An 18,091-nucleotide genomic window follows, 5' to 3' on the forward strand; every position below is an offset into this window, starting at 1 on the left:
TGTGGGTGTTACCATGGCTTAGCTATGGAAGGTATAGGAGGGTAGTTTACAGACCCAAAAGTATGTCTAGGGATAATCAAGTGAAAAGATTCTTTCTAGTTTGTATCCACTCAGAAGATACAAATTAATGAAGCCTGAATTTAGGCCCTGAGATCACTAGACAGTTTTCAGAAAGACTCCTTCAGTAGTTGCAGGCCTGCCTGGAACAAAGAAAAACTGGTATTGAGTTTTCCACCAATGGAAGAAAATATTTTAAATCTATTTGTCACATAAAGGGCTCTTGGAATTGTCTTAGGTTTTAAGTACTCTTCCTTGATTGGAGATATAGAGGTGGGTTTTTAAAAGAGTTCCTTTGAAGAAGGCAGGTTTCTTTTTTAAACGTTTGGGACAGTAAGAACAGGAGAGATGGGAGAGTTGTGCTTTGTAGAAGGGACCCTTCTCAGAAGCCCTTAAACCATATCAGGCATTCCCTTAGACTGGTTATAAAGGCAGTCTGGCTAATGGAGTTAATCATCTGAAAACTAAGACAGGTGGCCATCTTGTTGCTCTGAAACAGACACAATCACATGTTGTCTATTGTCTGCTTTCCTCAGGGAGAAGATGTGGCTCTAAGCCAGTGTGTCAAAAGAGAAGAAAAAAAGGCACATTCCTTAGGATTAAGGTGTGAGTGAAACTTACTCTGTCTGTTCTATCAGAATAGGAAGTGCTTACGGACCACATTTTCCAGAGGGCTTAGTCTGCTGTTGACAAACCATGTTTTGCCAGGAGTGACTAAACCTGGCTTTAAAGCTGGAGGAAGATCAGAACTAGGAATTCTTGTAATATTGGACACAAGAAGCATGGAATAAAATGTTTATCCTCTATGTTTAGTCAAGATTTACTGAATACCTAGTCAAATCATCTTGTGTTATCTTACCAGATGTAGGAATAGTAAAGAGGAAAGAGGAAGATAACTGTCATTTACAAAAATGTGCCACACACTTCACATATTCTTAAGGCCAACCTGTGGGGAAGATGGCACCTTTCCCAGTTTATGTGACTTATAGCTAGTGAAGAAGCATTCCAACTTGGATATGACTTATTCCAAAGCCCATTTCTCCCACTGTCATAAACTGCTGCCTTAAATCTTATTACTTAGCTAGGGAAACATGACTTTTATTATAAAGAAACAATCAGAGAAAAGGTGGCCCAGAAAGAAGCTCATTACAGACTGATTCATATGCCTTTCAGCATAATGATTATTTCTTGTCTCATTTTTTATTCTTATAAATATATTTCCAGTAGGACATGATCTCACTTATCTAGGGGAAATGGTGAACAACATAGACTGATGAACAAGAACAGACCCAGAGATAAGGAGCCATGGGTCAGACTGTTGGACCTCAGAGGGAGGGTGGGGATAAAAGGGAGAGATCAACCAAAGGACTTATGTACATACATATGAGCCTAATCAGTGGTCAAGGACAATAGGGGGGTGGGAGCATGAGTGGGGTGGGGGTGGGGGATTTGAATGGGGGGTTTGGGACAAATATGTGATACCTTAATCAATAAGGAAATTAATAAAAAAGAAAGTAATAGGTTAATTATAATTAAATACTAATAACATGAAGTAGATACAGCATGTATTTGACATGATAAAGAACAGTTCTAAGATGAGGGAAGACTTTTTATTTCCCTGATAGTGTTAGTGTCATGCTGGGTAGTAGTAGAAGTAGATATGGAGCTGTCAACAATACAGCCCAGTGTTTCTAAAGGAAATGACTATGGTCACTTTCTGATTTCCCTCAAACTACGCAGAAACCAACCTGGACAAAAATCTAACAGTGAACCCCAACTCTTCTTGATTTACAGAATATCATTAACTCCTTAGATAACGTTATTTTGATAGACTGATAGAGAGTCACCCTTTTGGTAGGCTAGGTTTAGATTCTGGTAGGTAGAGAAATACTAGCTATCTATTGTTTTCCCTGGAGTTATAGCTGAGAATTCAATGCCTGATAGTTATAGAGGAGAAAAGTTTCATTATTGTTTTGTTGTATTGTCACATCACCCTAGGAGCAACAATTTCACAGTTGATCAAAGACGTGGTACTACATGGATCCATCTATAATCTGAGCAATGTTTAGCATAAGACTCCACAATTTCAATTAGAGTGGAGAGAATTTTTCATTGCCTCATAAGTCTTAACAAAATCAATTGTCTTGTTAAAAATGAATAAAGATAGGTTCAATTAACAGTGCTTCTAAAATACATTCTCTCTGTGTATGTCTTTATGAAACCTTTGGTAAAGGTAAAGAAGGCAAGTCTTCAAACTTTCTTATTTTTACATAGCATGACAGAGTCTTCCTGTGTAATATGGAGTGTCATATTAAGTGATGTCTTAATGACTTAAAAAGTCTTAATGGCCAGCCTCTTCTAGGCCCATTTGAGAACAATCTTAACCAAGCTGTGATTAGAGAGCTTTTATTAAATGTTCAGCACTGCTCCACTGCTATTTACCATTTTCCAACCCGAGTATTTGCTTGAGGACGACCAAGGATGATAATGAACATTATAGGTAAGGTTTCTTCTCTTATGGGCCTTAAAATCAACTGAGATCAGTGCAATTAAAAATAACAGATTTGCTGTGTCAAAAGAGGTTTGTAGAAACATAACCTCTTTAAACCATTTTAAAAAGGAGGCTATCCACAAATGCAGGAGTTTATCTCTTTAAGAAGGGTCTGTAATAGCAGCAATAAGGATTCCTGATGGAAGTCCTTTGGACACTTCGCTCTGGAAAAAACATGTCTTTAGTAGCTAATTTGGCCAGGTAGACTGGCACATGTGGCACTCCTTTTATTGTCTCTCAGTAATAGGGTCTCATCACTGGCAGATCTGGGCATAGATTCTAGTAAACACCTTCATAATAGTCATTACATTCCTGGAGGTGCTGCCTGGAAGAGACCAAAATAATGAGATGTTTTATTACCAGCTTGAAGTCCCAAAGAAACATCTCTGTTTTTCAATACCAGTTCACTGTGGCTTCAATGACTCTCAAGAGATAGATGATGGAAGTCTTGTAACAACCAGATTTCTAATGGCAAGGGCACAGTCAAGTCTTCAGTCAGCAATGGAGGCCAGTTCAGTTATTGGTATGCCTGTTGAAAGAGAGTCTACTTATAGCAAGAATACCAAGAAGTTGATTCACTACTTCCTCATATATCCTATGCCTTAAACAATCTGTATCTGATGAACTATTTTCTTTAAATGTACCAAGATCCTTCCCACTTCCTTGTCTTTGCATGTTTTACCCTTTGCTAGAATGTTCCTTCTACATGGTGAACTCTCAACCATTCGTCATGGTTTAGCTCATATGACATATTCTCTGTATATCTTCCCCTCATTCCAACTCTCATTCCCTTTCTGTGGTCCCACAGTCTTTTGTATAGATCTGTAGTGTAGATTTGCTCATACTAGGGAGTATATTATCTATGAGGATATCATTCTTTTAAATTGTGACCATTTCTAAGATGGGGATTGTGCCTTCTTATCTCTGTTACCTCCATTAAACAGAACAGAGACTGGCATTCAGCAGGCTGAACCAAGTAAATGCTGACTGAGTAATTGAGTTATTTATTCAGATCTGGCTGGGGTTGCATATTTCTGGGTTTACCATCATTAAGCTTTATTTGATATTATACCCTGTGTATGTGTATTTCAGGGACCTCTTGTTTAACGAAATGATTAAACTTTTTTATCTTTTTTTTGTTTGTTTCTTTGAGCAAAAGGTACATTTGTAGCCTTCAAGTGAATTGGTTCAATGCCCAGATTCCAATGGAATACCACTGGCTCCCTCTTGTGAGGCAATCTCAGAATTTCTCTTATAATTAATTTCTTAGTTCTGTTGTAGAACAAGTAGAGTTGTTCTAAGGGTCTGAATGCTTTGGCTCCTAAGTGCTGTTAACCAACCAGTTCCTTCTCAAGAAACGTTAATTCCTTCAGTTGAAAAGGGTAAAGAGTCATTCTGGGAATCTTGATCAGCTCAAAATCTGAGTATCAAGGATTCCTTGGAGGAGGGGGGGTCATCTTTATAACCTAATCTACAGAGCAACTCATGCCAGTTTTGAGTTGTGCTCTCTCCTAGAGGTTTCTCTACCTATTAGAAGGTTATTTCTTTTAAGGAACTAAAACCTGCCTCTGAACCAAAGCCTACTCAACTGTTTCTTATGTCAGGTTTGCAGTCATCTAAACCACTTCTTGTAGATAATTTCCATCTTGTCACTGGTTCCAAAGTTTGTAACCTGTTACATGTTATCCTTGTTAAATGCTTCCCATTGTTCCATCCAGTCCAGATTTGTAAGTTTCCATCATATGTAGGACCTTTTATGTCCTGGGTGAGCTGCTCTTTTAGTTCCTCAAGTATAAGCACTCAGTTATGGGACTTTGGAATACTTCTCAAAAAACAGCATGGTGGAATTGAAATGATGGGCACCAGATCTTAGCTTAATTTATTCACCTCTTTGGGTGATTGTCATGACTCATAAGATACTATCTGTAAAACATTAAGCCCTGTGCCTGAACACTTAATGGGTGCACAATAGAAGTTAATGTCTTTCTTCCTGCCAGCTTTGCCCTGCCCACTACTGCCCTCTACTGAAGAGAATCAGTAACTGCTTTGAACTTGAATTCTAATTTGAGCCAAGTAGTTCTATTCAGTTTATTTCTTTTTAGCACTTTAGAGAAGGGGAATCTTGCATGAAACATATATAACACACACTGGCAACTATGTAAAGTAGATCTCGTAAAAATATTGCAGCCAGTAGCATTGCCTATTTCTGACACAGCACAACTAAATTAGAACTCTGTATTGCATGGATAGCTATTGGTGAGAAATTATTTTTTTCAAGTATTACAAAATCCCAAGACAGTAATCATGGATGCTTTTAATATAATAAAAAAGTTTATGCTGTTCATTTAAACAGTCAAGATCACAGCCTGAATCTGAATTCATTCACAGATTTTCTGGCTATTAAGATTCCTGTGTTCTTTCTAAGGAGGAACATATATATGAATTAGTTCTTTTAATTCCTCTGAAAAAAATGATGTAGGATTTTCAAAAAATATATGTTTTACTTATTTCAGAAAGTAGGGTAGAGGGAGTGAAAGATAAGAACATCAATGATGAGAGAGAATCATTGATAGGCTGCCTCCTGCACGCCCCACACTGGGAATCAAGCTAGCAACCTGGGCATGTGCCATGAGCAGGATTCGAACTGTGATCTCCTGGTTCATAGGTCAATGCTCAACCATTGAACCACAACAACCAGGCAATGAGGTATGTTTTCATAGAAGAAATAAAAATACAGGGAACCAAGTGGCACTAAGTGACACATCAATGAAAGGCCATATTGTTGGAATTCTCAGTATAGTAGAGTGAAGATGATAGCCTTGGTATCAGATATGAGTTTGAGTTCCACTTCTGCTATCTACTAGCTGTATAATTTAGGTCAAGTCCTTTGACCTCACCTTACCTGAGCTTTGTCTTGTGTTAAATTATGAACAATTTACCAACCTTGTGGGCTTATTGTGAGAATTATGAGGTTAACAACTCTGTACCACTTAGTATAGTGCTCGGCAAGCAATAAATCATTGTTCTTAGGAACAATTTCAGTTAATAGCAACCAAGCCACTTAAAGCTACAGTATCATTTTCCTATTGGAGAGTGAAAGGAACAATATTATGTACATGATTTGGAGATTCAATTCCTGTGTTCATATAGGAACTGTGTCACCCTGGTTCCTTCAGATTCCACTAGCAGTTTAAAGAACATAGGAATACAATAGGTTGCTTAATAGCCCTTGATGGCATGCGAGCAAAGATTGTGAGAAGAACTCAGGAGAGTAAGGTACTACTTATGCTCTGGTGCACAGTTCTTTAAATGCAAGGACTTAGATTTACCAACCGAAACAAAAGTGAAATGTTGCTGCCTTTTTTGGATATCTATAAACATTATGTACATGTGTCTGGTAAGCTAGTTACCAAGGCCCCCTTTTCAGTGGAATTTGGTTACTAGAATCATTGTTTTCTATTGAGGAATCTTGAACTAGAGGAAAAAAGGAAATCCCTAAAATATTCTGCTCACAACAAAAGAGCAATCTGGCTGAGGTGGGTTTCTTAGTAAGGATAAGCTTTACCACCAACCTACTTTGTACATTAAAAAGAGACACAAAAACTAATCAATAGTGACAGAAAGATAATCAATGGTTGTCTGAGAAGAGGGCAGGGAAGGGCAGATGGTAGTATAAAGAGCAAAGAAACTTTTGGGGCTAATGTATGTCAGATGCACCTTAATGAAGCTGTTATTTAAAATGAACCCAGTATACCTGCAACCTAGTAGATGTTCACTTAATTATGTGTTGAATTAAGATAAGTAATTGTGACAGCAACTTCTGGAATGGCTATGTTCAGCAGACCCAGTGAAATAATTATTCTAATGGTTAAAATCACCAACATTTCTTTTAGTGTCTGAAAATTAGTTTAAAGGCATGCAAAAAATTGGAAAGCTTTTATTTAAGAAAGTTTATGGAGTCTTGGCAAGAACGATTGGCATCTGAGGCATTTGAGCTAAGACTTGCTCCTACCTCTCCTTCAAGTTTATATTTCAGAAGATTTATTCTAGGTGGGCACAGCAAAATAAATAAATAAATAAATAAATAAATAAGAATAAAAACAAAACAAAACAAAAAACAGGGGTTCTCTTCTTCACCAGATCCTGGTTGTAGGGCTGTTGTTTTACTTTGGCATTGGCAGGCTGTAAGTGATTTTTATTCTGCCCTCTAGTTCTGTGTTATGGAAAATTTATTCTGGGTGGGGATGGCCAAGTAGACTGCCCTGCCCATCTCTCACTCCTAAGACGGAGTCAATATCCTAGATAGGTACAGCAAATTGAGTGGCAGTTGAAGAACCCAGGGTCCCCCATTTCTTCGCTCAAAGATCCAGTGCCTGAGCCCAGGTGTTGTACTTGTCAGACAAGGATCTCAAGAGCTCTAGGGCATAGGTGTCACTCCAGAAGACACAGGCTGCCATATCACCCTCTCCCCACCCAGCATAGAAGCACAGACTATAGAGGCTGACTGTCTTCAGAACAGAGCATGAAATGAACGCATGCTTAAAGGTGTTATTGAAAACCATAGAGATCATAGTAGTGGAAAGGAGGAGAGCAATTATATATTAGTAGAAAACAAAAAAAGAGCAGATCAGCCAGATATTTAACAGAGAGATCTAGGCAAATAAACCATCAAAAATGGCCCTACTAAGAGCAACCTCTCTTGTTTCCTGGAAGGCTGTATCCATATACAAGGATAATCCTGTGTAGGGGCAACCAGAAATGTTATAGAACTTCTAAACTCTATTTGAATGTGGGGTAGAATAAAAAAGTTCCTGAATTGTGAAGGCATTCCACAAGCTATACAAAGATACATTGGCGAAGGATAGATGTCTAATTGAGTCTGGGTGCTTAAGAAAACCCTCTATTTGATAATAGGCTAAACACTAACTATACTGAACTAGTGGTGACGCAGTGTGAACAGAATCCAGAGTTATTATAATACATTATTTAAAATATCTATTTTGAAAAAAAAGAGCCTTATGAAATAAAATACAATGCCATTTACATTAGTATTCCCCAAAATTAAATACTTCAGTATATTGATAAATCAAACAAAATATGTTCACGGACTATCTGAGGAAAACTACAAAAAGTTCAATGAATGAAATCAAAGAACTAAATAAATGGTTAGGTGTTCCATGTTTCATGGATAGAAAGACTCAATATTGTAAAGACGTCAGTTTTCCCAACTTAATCTGTATATCCAATGCAATCCCTATCAAAATCCCTGCTGGTTATTGATAAGCAAATTCTAAAGTTTATATGGAAAAGCAAAAGTTGTAGAATAAAGACACAATATTCAAGATGAAGAACAAAGTTGGAGGACTGACATTACCTGACTTTAAAACTTACTATAAAGCTACAATATTCAAGACAATGTGGTATGGATAAAAGAATAGACAAATAGACCAATGGAACAGGGTGAGGAGCCCAGAAATAGACCCACATAAATATAATCAAATGATATTTTGACAAAGGAACAAAGATAATACAATGGAGCAAACATAGTCCTTGCAACAAATGGTGTTGGAACAACTGAACATTTATATGCAACAAATGAATCAATATACAGATCTTAAACCCTTCACAAAAATTAACTCAAAATACAGCATAAACCTAAATGTAAAACTATAAAACTACTGGAAGACACATAGGAGAAAAATCTAGGTTACTTTAGGTAATGCAATGATTTTTTAGATATAACACCAGGCATGATCCATGAAAGAAATAATTGATAAGGTGGAGATCATTAAAATTAAAAACTTCTCTGTAAAATACATTGTCAAGGGAATTAGAGACAATCCACTAGACTGGGTGAAAATATTTGCAAAGATACATCTGATGAAGGACTTTATCCTAAATATACAAACAACTCTTAAAACTCAACAATAAGAAAAACAACTCAATTAAAAAGTGGGCCAAAGATCTTTTTTTTCCAGTTTGTTTCTTTTATAAATTAAGTTTATTGGGGTAACATTGATTAATAACATTATATGTTTCAAGTGTACAATTCTTTAATACATCATCTTTATGTTGAATTGTGTGCTCATCACCCAAATCTAGTCTCCCTCTGATACCATATATTTGACCTCTTTTATCCTTTACTACCTCCCCTTCCCCCAGACTTCTTTCCCTCTGGTAATCATCATACTATTGCCTGTGTTTATTAGTTTGTTTGTTCACTTGTGGCTTTCTGTTTTATATCCCACATGAGTAGAATCATATGGTTCTTGTACTTTTCCATCTGACTTATTTCACTTAGTATGATGCTCTCAAGATCCATCCATGTTGTTGCAAATGGCAATATTTCATAATTTTTATGCCTGAGTAGTACTCCATTGTACCATATTTTTATTCAATCATCCACTGAAGAACACTTAGGTTTTTTTCAAGTCTTAGCTATCATAGATAATGTGGCAGTGAACACAGTGGTACATATATCTTTATGAATAAGAGTTTTAACAAATTGGGCCAAGGGTCTTAACAGATTCGCAATCAAAGAAGATATGCAGAGGGTAAGTATATGAAAATATATCCCATATCATATGTCATTAGGGAAGTGCAAATTAACACAATACCATGACCCCACTTACATATTAGAATGGCCAAAATCTAGAACACTGACAACATCAAATGCTGACACGTTTGTGGAGCTACAGTAACTTTCATTCATTGCTGGTAGGAATTAAAAATGGTATAGCAACTAGGCAAGAAAATTTGGCAGTTCCTTACAAAACTAAATTCTTTCTTTCTTTCTTTCTTTCTTTCTTTCTTTCTTTCTTTCTTTCTTTCTTTCTTTCTTTCTTTTTTTTAAATATTCAGAGAGGAAAGGAGAGGGATAGAGAGTTAGAAACATTGATGAGAGAGAATCATCAATCAGCTGCCTCCTGCACACCCCCTACCGGGGATGTGCCCGCAACCCAGGTACATGCCCTTGACCGGAATCGAACCTGGGACCTTTCAGTCCACAGGCCGACGCTCTATCCACTGAGCCAAAACAGTTTTGGCCTAAACACATTCTTGACCAAATGATTCAGCAGTTACACTACTTGGTATTTACCTAAAGGGGTTGAAAACTCATGTTTGTTTATAGTAGTTTTTTTCATAATTGCCAAAACTTGGAAGCAACCAAAATACCCTTCAGTAGGTAAATTGATAAATAAACTGTGGATGGAATATTTTTTATAGCTGAAGAGAAAGGAATAATCCATAAAAAGGCATGGAGAAAACCTTAATGCATATTACCACATTAAGCGCACAGCCTGTTTTGTCTTCTGGACAGAAAGTATAGTGTCAGTCACTGGTGACTGACTGGGCACTTAATGTGTTAATAAGTGAAAGTAGCCAATCTGAAAAGGATACATAGTGTATGATTCCAACTCTATGACATTCTTAGAAAGGCAAAATTATCCTATATAATAAAAGGGTAATATGCAAATTGACCAAACAACCAGTCACTATGATGTGCACTGACCACGAGGGGGAAGACGCTCAAAGCAGGAGCTGCTGCTTCCTGGTGGTCAGTGTGCTCCCACAGGGGGACCACAACTCAGCCACAAGCCAGGCTGATGGCTAGTGAATGCAGTGGTGGTTGTGGGATCCTCTCCCACCTCCATGGCAGTTCTAAGGATGTCTGAGGGCTCCTGAATTGCTAAAGGGTACAGGTCAGGTTGAGGGACGTTCTCACCCCCAGTGCATAAATGTCATGCACTGGGTTTCTAGTAGATATAATAAAAAAAATTAGTGGTTGCTAGTGGGCAAGGTTGGGCTGAATAGGCATAACAAAATCAATCTGAGTGCTGACTGCAGAGGAGCCAAGGGCTAGAGCTGGGCTGTGTGTTAGAGGCCACTTCCCTTAGGTAGACTTTTGCCTGACTTCTCTACACTTGCCCTCACAGACACCCCACATCCCCACCCACCAACAGTCGCATTCTTTGGCCTTCCCTGAACATTGCTGTGGGCCCCTACACTGGATTTCCCTCCCTCCTCGGACTTTTCCAGAAACATCTTTTCCACATTGAGAAAACTTTCATTTTCTCTCCCCCTCTGCTATTACTTAACTCAAGGACAGAGGAAAAAGCTGCAGTCCAGAAACATACTTAATAAAAAAAATATATAAAAAGAAGAAAAAGAAAAAGAAGAAGAAGAAGAAGCCTCAAACCAATCCCAGATCTTTAAGCAAACAATCCCATAGGATTTGATTTTGAATTGCCATGCAATGTGCGGAATGTGAAACATGTGCTAATCAGGACTCTTTCTGGTTGGAGCCTACCTGATTTCTCTGCACCCTCCCTAGCCAGCTGGGCTAGGCTAGGCCCAGGGGAACTACAAAGCCGCCAGCTTAGAAGATGGAGACAAATAGGGAGGCCCCAAAGGACAAAGCAAGATTGTTACTAGTTCTGAAGCCAAAGCAACACACATAGCGTTTAAGGGCTGTGGGGGTAGATGTAGCAAAGCCTGCAATCCCAGCTTTGACGTTAGACTGAGACTGACTTTCAGTGACTGTTCTGGAGGCAGCATTTTCCAAGCTGCTTCACCACCCTGATCCTCATCTTGACTATCTACCATCATACTTTCCCAACTCAGTCTCTGCAGCCAGTCAGTGCCTTTTCTGTACTGTTTGGCCACATGGCTGCCACAGTGCTCTTTCTAAAACAGAGGTTTGACCTCTACTCCCCTCTCTTCCAGTCTTTCTCATTTCCTTCAGGAGAAAGCCCACATTCCTTACATGATATGTAAACTGACCTCAACTGCTAAAGCCTCACGTGTCCACACCCCTGGTAACCCCACAAAACTATTTACAATTTTTCTGAACATGCCTTTTCCTTTCCTGTATTAGTCCCTTTGCATCTGTTACTCCTTCAGCCAGGAATGAATACCATTTTTCTCTTTTTCTCCATCAGGGTGTATTCCACTCATCATTTAAGACCAAGTGAAACCTTAGGCTTACTGGAGAGGGGTTTTCAGCTCTCTTCTTGTTTCCAGAGCTCACTGAATATACCTCGGGAAAGCAGAGAGGTGAAAAGGAAAGAACCCAGATTATGGAGTCAACCATAATAGGTCAATAACTTTCTCTCTCTCTCTCTCTCTCTCTCTCTCTCTCTCTCTCTCTCTCTCTCTCTCTCTCTCTCCCTCTCTCTCTCTCTCTCTCTCTCTCTCTCTCTCTCCTTCAGTTTTCTCATCTGTAAAATGGAATATAAATCCCAATAGGGAAAAGTAGTTGATGTTGATAAATTCTAAGCACAGTACCCACTACATTAGATACTTGGGCAATGTTGCATGTTGTAAATGATCCCTTCACCCTCAGTTGGGACTATGAGGAGGCTTTTCTCACCAGGTAATTAGTGAGTGGTGTTCTCTGGGACTGCTTTACCCAATCCTCTTCATAAATGTTCATCTGCCTTTGGCCATCCTCACATCTAAGGGGTGTTGTGCAAGTATCTTGCCTTCTTAGCAGCAGCCATCATCTGCCTTCCCATTCACATCCCTTAGAAATCTGTGTGAGAGAGGAGGGATGAAAATTTAACATTTCATTCTTTTCCTCATGCCCTAGTCTTACTTCCCAAGCCTGAAAGAGATTTTTTAACAATCATTTCCATGTAGACTTTGTTCTTTCCTATAACCTGCTTGCTCCCTAGTCTTTTTTTCTGCAATTGGGATTTCAGAAATGAAACTGTCCATGAATAAAGATCTACTGTTCTCAGATTGGGATGGACATACACACGAGCTGGTTTCTCATCTGGACTCTATTTCAGAAATGTACACAAGATGTCAAAAATATACCACTTGGAACTAGAGCAATATTTATTTTTTAAAAATTAGGGGGGAAAGTTTCCTTGCTTCAATTCCTACTGGAATGTAAAATAACTATGTGCTGATGCTGCAGTTTGACAGCATTGATTTAGTTACCCTCAGGGTCATTGGATGAGTGGTGCATGGCTGCAAACACTCTCTCTCTCTCTCTCTCTCTCTCTCTCTCTCTCTCTCTCTCTCTCTCTCTCTCTCTCTCTCTCTCATACAGAGTGCTTTGTTGTGAACTGGTGATTTCAGGCATTCTGATACCAGAGTAAGGCTTTATTGGATCAAGCCATCCATTAACAACACTTTACTAAGTGTTCCCTTGTGTGCCAAGCCTTGTGCTAGGCTGGCAGAAGAAAAGAAGCCAGGGAACCAGAAGTCATAGATGGAGTAATCAGAACACAATATGAAAGTATAATGAAAGCACTAAGGCAGTAAAATAGACTAAATATTAAAGGGTAATATTAAAGGATAAGGTTACTGAACTGGGGTCCCAGGGCACATTTCCTGGGTGGGATGGTGAGACCTGAGCAGCACTGCGTTGGAGGACAGGATTGAAGATGCCCAGTCACTTGCAGTATCCTCTCAGAGATGTCCATTAGAATGTATTGAATGGATATTATTATGCAGGAGGTAGGAACAAGAATGATCTAGACTTATCCATGTCTGAAAGAAGCCATATGAAAAGTTGAGAGTAATATGAGACCAAGAGGCGAAATGCATCTTAGTCCTAGTATTACCACTGATTAATTGTGAGTGATGTTGGACAAGTCCTTTGTCTAAGAACATCAGTTTCCCTATCTATACATTGCAACTAAATACTATTAGTCTTACCCACATCCTAGGACCATTGTTAAGAGAACAAATGACATAGTTGTACTTGGAAGAGTAGAGGGGACTATCCATAATATAAGTTGGTATTATGAAGGCAGGTGTTTATACTGTAGCCACTCTCCTGCAGCTGGGAATAGGATGACCTCAGTATTTGAATGATTTTTTCTTGGCAGGCCTCTTGCCTGCCATAATTATAGCCTGCTAGCCACTAGCTAAGTGTTCATAGTTAAACAGGATCTGTCACACAAATATAAACGTGGGCTCGTGTGTGTGTGTGTGTGTGTGTGTGTGTGTGTGTGTGTGTGTGTAAGCTTGTATTGGACTAGGATATTAGAATCCTGACAATAAAAATACTGGAAAACAAAAGTGATATATTGATATGGGGATTTGTGCAAATATTTTTAGGCCTGCTTATAGAAATGCATGCTCTGTTGCCCCTGCACTAAGCCCCGTTATCTACCATCTTTGGTATATTGCAAAGCCTTTCCATTTATCTCCCTGATTTCATGCTGCCCCAATCCATTCCATCCTCTGTACTGCTGCTGAATTGCTCTTTCCAAACCACATAGAATTCCTGGGCTCTTGTATGCCCACAAGGTAGCATACATGATCATTCACATGACATTGAAGTGGGGCACTAATATAGCTACACCTTTTTCAAATTGTGGAATACTTTGATATTCAGAGCTGCTCCTCTGCATTGCCTCAAGACCCCTCTTGCTGCACTGTTTCTCACTCCTCGGAACCCAGCAACTAAAATGATAGTGCCCAGCACAGCAGAGAACCTGAAGAATACTGTTTCATTTATTGACCTGCATCCATTCTGCTTGGTCAGTGCTCTTGTGTTCTGGTTTTTAAATATTTTGAGGATTATCTTCACATTCACAATTCATCTAATCCCAGCTCATCTTTATGGCCTCATCTCTCACAAGTTCTCCCCACAGATTTCAACAACACTGAAACCTTCATGTTTCATGCCTGAATTTGTACACCTGTCTCTTACTATACTAGAAACTTGAGGGCAGAGACAGTGTTTTACTCATTAATGTAGTCCCAAAGCCCAGCTCATAATCCAGCATGTAGTGAACATGCAATACATGTTTGTTTCTTAACGTAGGGCATGCTGGTAGATGGGCTGTTCTATTTGTAATCCTATAATCTACTCCAGAATCTAGACCTGAAGCTGGTGCAAAGCACTTTCCTGGTCTCAATAATACCTCATTAATTAATTATTCACATTTCAAGTGTCCTTGAAGGGAAAGGAAAGAGGAAATATCATTTCCATTCTATTACTATGGAAGTGGAAGTATTTTAAGAGTGTGTCTCAATCACAATAAATTCTTAATAGAGCTGAGACATAAAGTCATATCTCTGGAAGATTTCCTTACCCATTCTATAAAATAAAAGGGTAATATGCAAATAGACAGAACAACTGAACAACCAATCAAAGAGTAATATGCTAATGATATACAAAGGCTGCTCAACTGGTTGCTATGACTTGCACTGACCACCAGGGGCAGATGCTCTGACTGGTAGATTAGCTTGCTGCTGAGGTCTGGCCAATTAGGACTGAGTGAGATGAGCCAGACACACCCTGGAGCCCTCCCACATTCCCACCTCAGCCTGATCTTGCACCAGTGAGGTTCCTCAGCCTGGCCTGCACCCTCTCACAATCCAGGGCCAATGCTGGAGAGCTGGTTTCAGCCTGATCCCACAGGCCACTCTCCTTGGGAGGGTACCAGCACAGGGCTCATGTCTGTCAAGTGCTGCTTTGGCAGCGTCAACCTCTTCCAATCCGGTCTGATTGGATGCTGCAGGCACAGTGGGGCTGGGATGAGCAGGAGCAGCAGGTAGGAGCTGTAGGCAGCGTTGGACTGTGGGTTTTGGCCTGATCCCTGCAGACCACCCAGAGGGACCCCACCCGTGCACAAATTCATGCACTGGGCCTCTAGTAGTACTATAAAGCCCTTTGGGGTTTGGTGGTGAAACTATTGCTCTAATGTGAGTAATTGTAGACTGCTGCCTTTTAGGGAGGTGCTGGTTTTCAGTCTCTCTAAGAGGGCCTGAGGACTGTCTATTGGAAGTGATGTAAATGTTCGTGCCCCTTCTCCTCAAACTGCCAGGAGAAACATTCTCTTGTGGGGTTGGGGTGGAGAATACATTGCATCCCTCTTGAATTGGTTGTCAGCTTCTGCTTCATTAACATGGTTTCATAACTGGTTCTTCCTTGAGCAACAGGCGAATTTTTGTTTCAGTAACCTCTCTGACAGACTCTCTCTGAGATTCACCTTCCCCTCACTCACTGTAGCCAGCCAAGCTGTGATTACTGTAGAGAAGGCCAGAGTGAGAGAATGGCTAAGCCCTATTTTCAAAGAACTTAGTGTTTCTCAGGAAGCAGGTATCATATAGTACCAGGTTTGACTTAGGCTGCAAGTAACTGAAACTCCTATTCTAAGTCGAAGTTATCTCACATAACAGGAAATCCAGGGAAAGGGCTGGCTTCAAGATTGGTTGATTCTGCTGCTCTTAATGACTATTAGCATGTGGTTTTTTTTGTTTGTTTGTTTGTTTGTTTGTTTTTTGTTTTTTGTTTTTTACCTTGCTCTTATCCAACAGGAGAGAGAAGAATCTAGTAAATCCTAAATCCAGTAAACCATGTTGGTGTAAAACATTCTCAGTTTCCTCTTTATAGAAAGTAGAAAAACATGGGCACTGGAGAGCAACAGGGTAGACTCAGAGTACCCAGTGAGTTCATATTAGCAATGTGGCCTTGTATGAGTCAATTAACTACTCTGAGCCAGTTTCCTTACATTTCAAATGGCAATCATAATATCTGACTTGCTTCTGAACAGGTTTGTGGTGGGGATCATGTGGCAATGTGAAAGCATTTGGTAAACCATATAAAATGCCATATACTTTGAGGCCTTGTAAAGATGTACGCGGAACACATACTGTATATAAGGCAGTTTTAGATTACAATGTTCAAATTTCCCCAAAACAGTTTAATAAGCATCTACTAAGCCACCCATAGATGCTAGGGACACAGATATGAAAAACCCAGTCTCTGCCCTGAGCGAGTTTTCAATGGAGCAGAGGAAACAGACCTATGAAGAGATAACTTCAATACTATTTGGTAAGTGTGTGGAAAAGTAGAGGTTCCACACACTGGAAGTACACAGGATTTACTAGCTTACCCAGGCCACATAAGAAAGGGATAGAGGCAATGTCTGGAGCTTATAAAGCAATAAAAGTTACAAAAATAACCATATAACATAGATACATGCACAGCGAAGTCCCCAAACATCTTTCTTACTTTATACTGTAGAAGCAAACAAAGGAGTGAGAGTCTGTAGAAAACAATGAGTAAACAATAGGGTGATAAATTCTTTCCTCCCTCCCCTCCATATGTTGTGGTTAACCCACACATGCTCCTTAGAGCTTCTAATCCACATATATAGCCTTAAATCTAAGTATCTCTCCATGAATAACAGCGTCTCAAATTGTCATTGAACACCGACCCTCACTGGCAGAACAGTAGCTTCTGAAGTTGCTTCATGATCTCCTATAGCACATCCTCTAGGACTTACAGAAGATCAGGCCCCCTAATAACTGGTGGGGACGTGTATATCAACTTTTTCAGAAAAATATTATTTAACTATAGAGTCTCAGATATCCTATCATTAAAAATCCCAGTGGTTGGCAAACTCATTAGTCAACAGAGCCAAATATCAACACTAAAACGATTGAAATTTCTTTTGAGAGACAAATTTTTAAACCTTTAACTTCTTCTAATGCCACTTCTTCAAATAGACTCGCCCAGGCCTTGGTATTTTGTGGAAGAGCCACACTCAAGGTGCCAATGAGCTGCATGTGGCTTGCGAGCTGCGGTTTGCCAACCACTGCCCTATCCTATGTTGCTATCTTAATGTACCTTAAACTAAAACTATACTTTATGTGCATTTTTAAAACAACAAGATGTTCTTTAAATATAAAGCAATTTTTCAGTTTTTCTAAAAGTGCTGTTTTCATTGACTTTATGAGTTCCCTGAACTGTGTAAGCCCTGCTGGTAATGCTATGAGGACAGGGTAGTAGGCATGCAAAGTCTGTACAATCTAATCCCTGAATCAAACATCAAGGTTAAATGCTGAGTTCCAGTGACAAAGCCTTGCTTGTCACCACTCTCTTATGTAGAGATCTTTGCTTCTCAAGGACCTTTTGCTGGTGGAGGGTCTTGCCTTCAATTTGTAAGAAAGGCAATATCTGAGAAGTACAATAAAGTGAAATGCAGTAAAATGAAGTATGCCTGCATTTTTAGTATTGACAGTATTACAGATGTCCTCCACCCCCACCCCTTTACACTCCACCATCCAGCTCCAGCCTTCCCCAGACCTCCCCCTCACTGTTTTCTGTGTCCATGGGCTATATATATATATTCTTTAGCTAATCTCTTTCCATCCCTTTTACTCCCTTCTCCTCTGAGATCTGTCATTCTGGTCCATGCCTCCATGCCTCTGGACCTATTTGGTTAATTATTTTACTATCTTCATTAGATTCAACATATAAGTGAGATCATGTGATATTTGTCTTTCTCTGACTGGCTTATTTTGCTTAGCTGATAGGGGTGTCGAACTCAATCAGAGAAGGGGCCAAAATCTAAAATCCAGCCTAAATCACGTGCCGAATGGTTTACTGAACAGTCATAAACTGTCATTGTGATGGAAACGCAGCGGAGTGCAGTGATGACAGCGCGGTGCGGGCCACATTGCAAGGCCTGGCGGGACGGATTTGGCCCGCGGGCCTTGTGTTTGACA

At 39.5% G+C, this 18,091-nt stretch overlaps 1 protein-coding gene across 3 annotated transcripts in view; it reads left to right on the top strand.

Moving 5' to 3' along the window:
* SHROOM4 (shroom family member 4) overlaps nt 1–18,091 on the top strand; it is a 189,297-nt gene that overhangs the window by 43,778 nt on the left and 127,428 nt on the right. Inside the window, exon 2 of one of the 3 annotated variants that reach the window (XM_045570362.1) lies at nt 11,551–11,707. The exons of the other annotated variants lie outside the window; for them this stretch is intronic. The gene's annotated coding sequence lies outside the window, so the exon portion shown is untranslated. The remainder of the gene's footprint in view (nt 1–11,550; nt 11,708–18,091) is intronic. 3 annotated transcript variants of the gene reach the window in all.

The sequence above is a fragment of the Pipistrellus kuhlii genome, unplaced genomic scaffold (assembly GCF_014108245.1).
Source record: "Pipistrellus kuhlii isolate mPipKuh1 unplaced genomic scaffold, mPipKuh1.p scaffold_m20_p_32, whole genome shotgun sequence".
NCBI lineage: Eukaryota > Metazoa > Chordata > Mammalia > Chiroptera > Vespertilionidae > Pipistrellus > Pipistrellus kuhlii.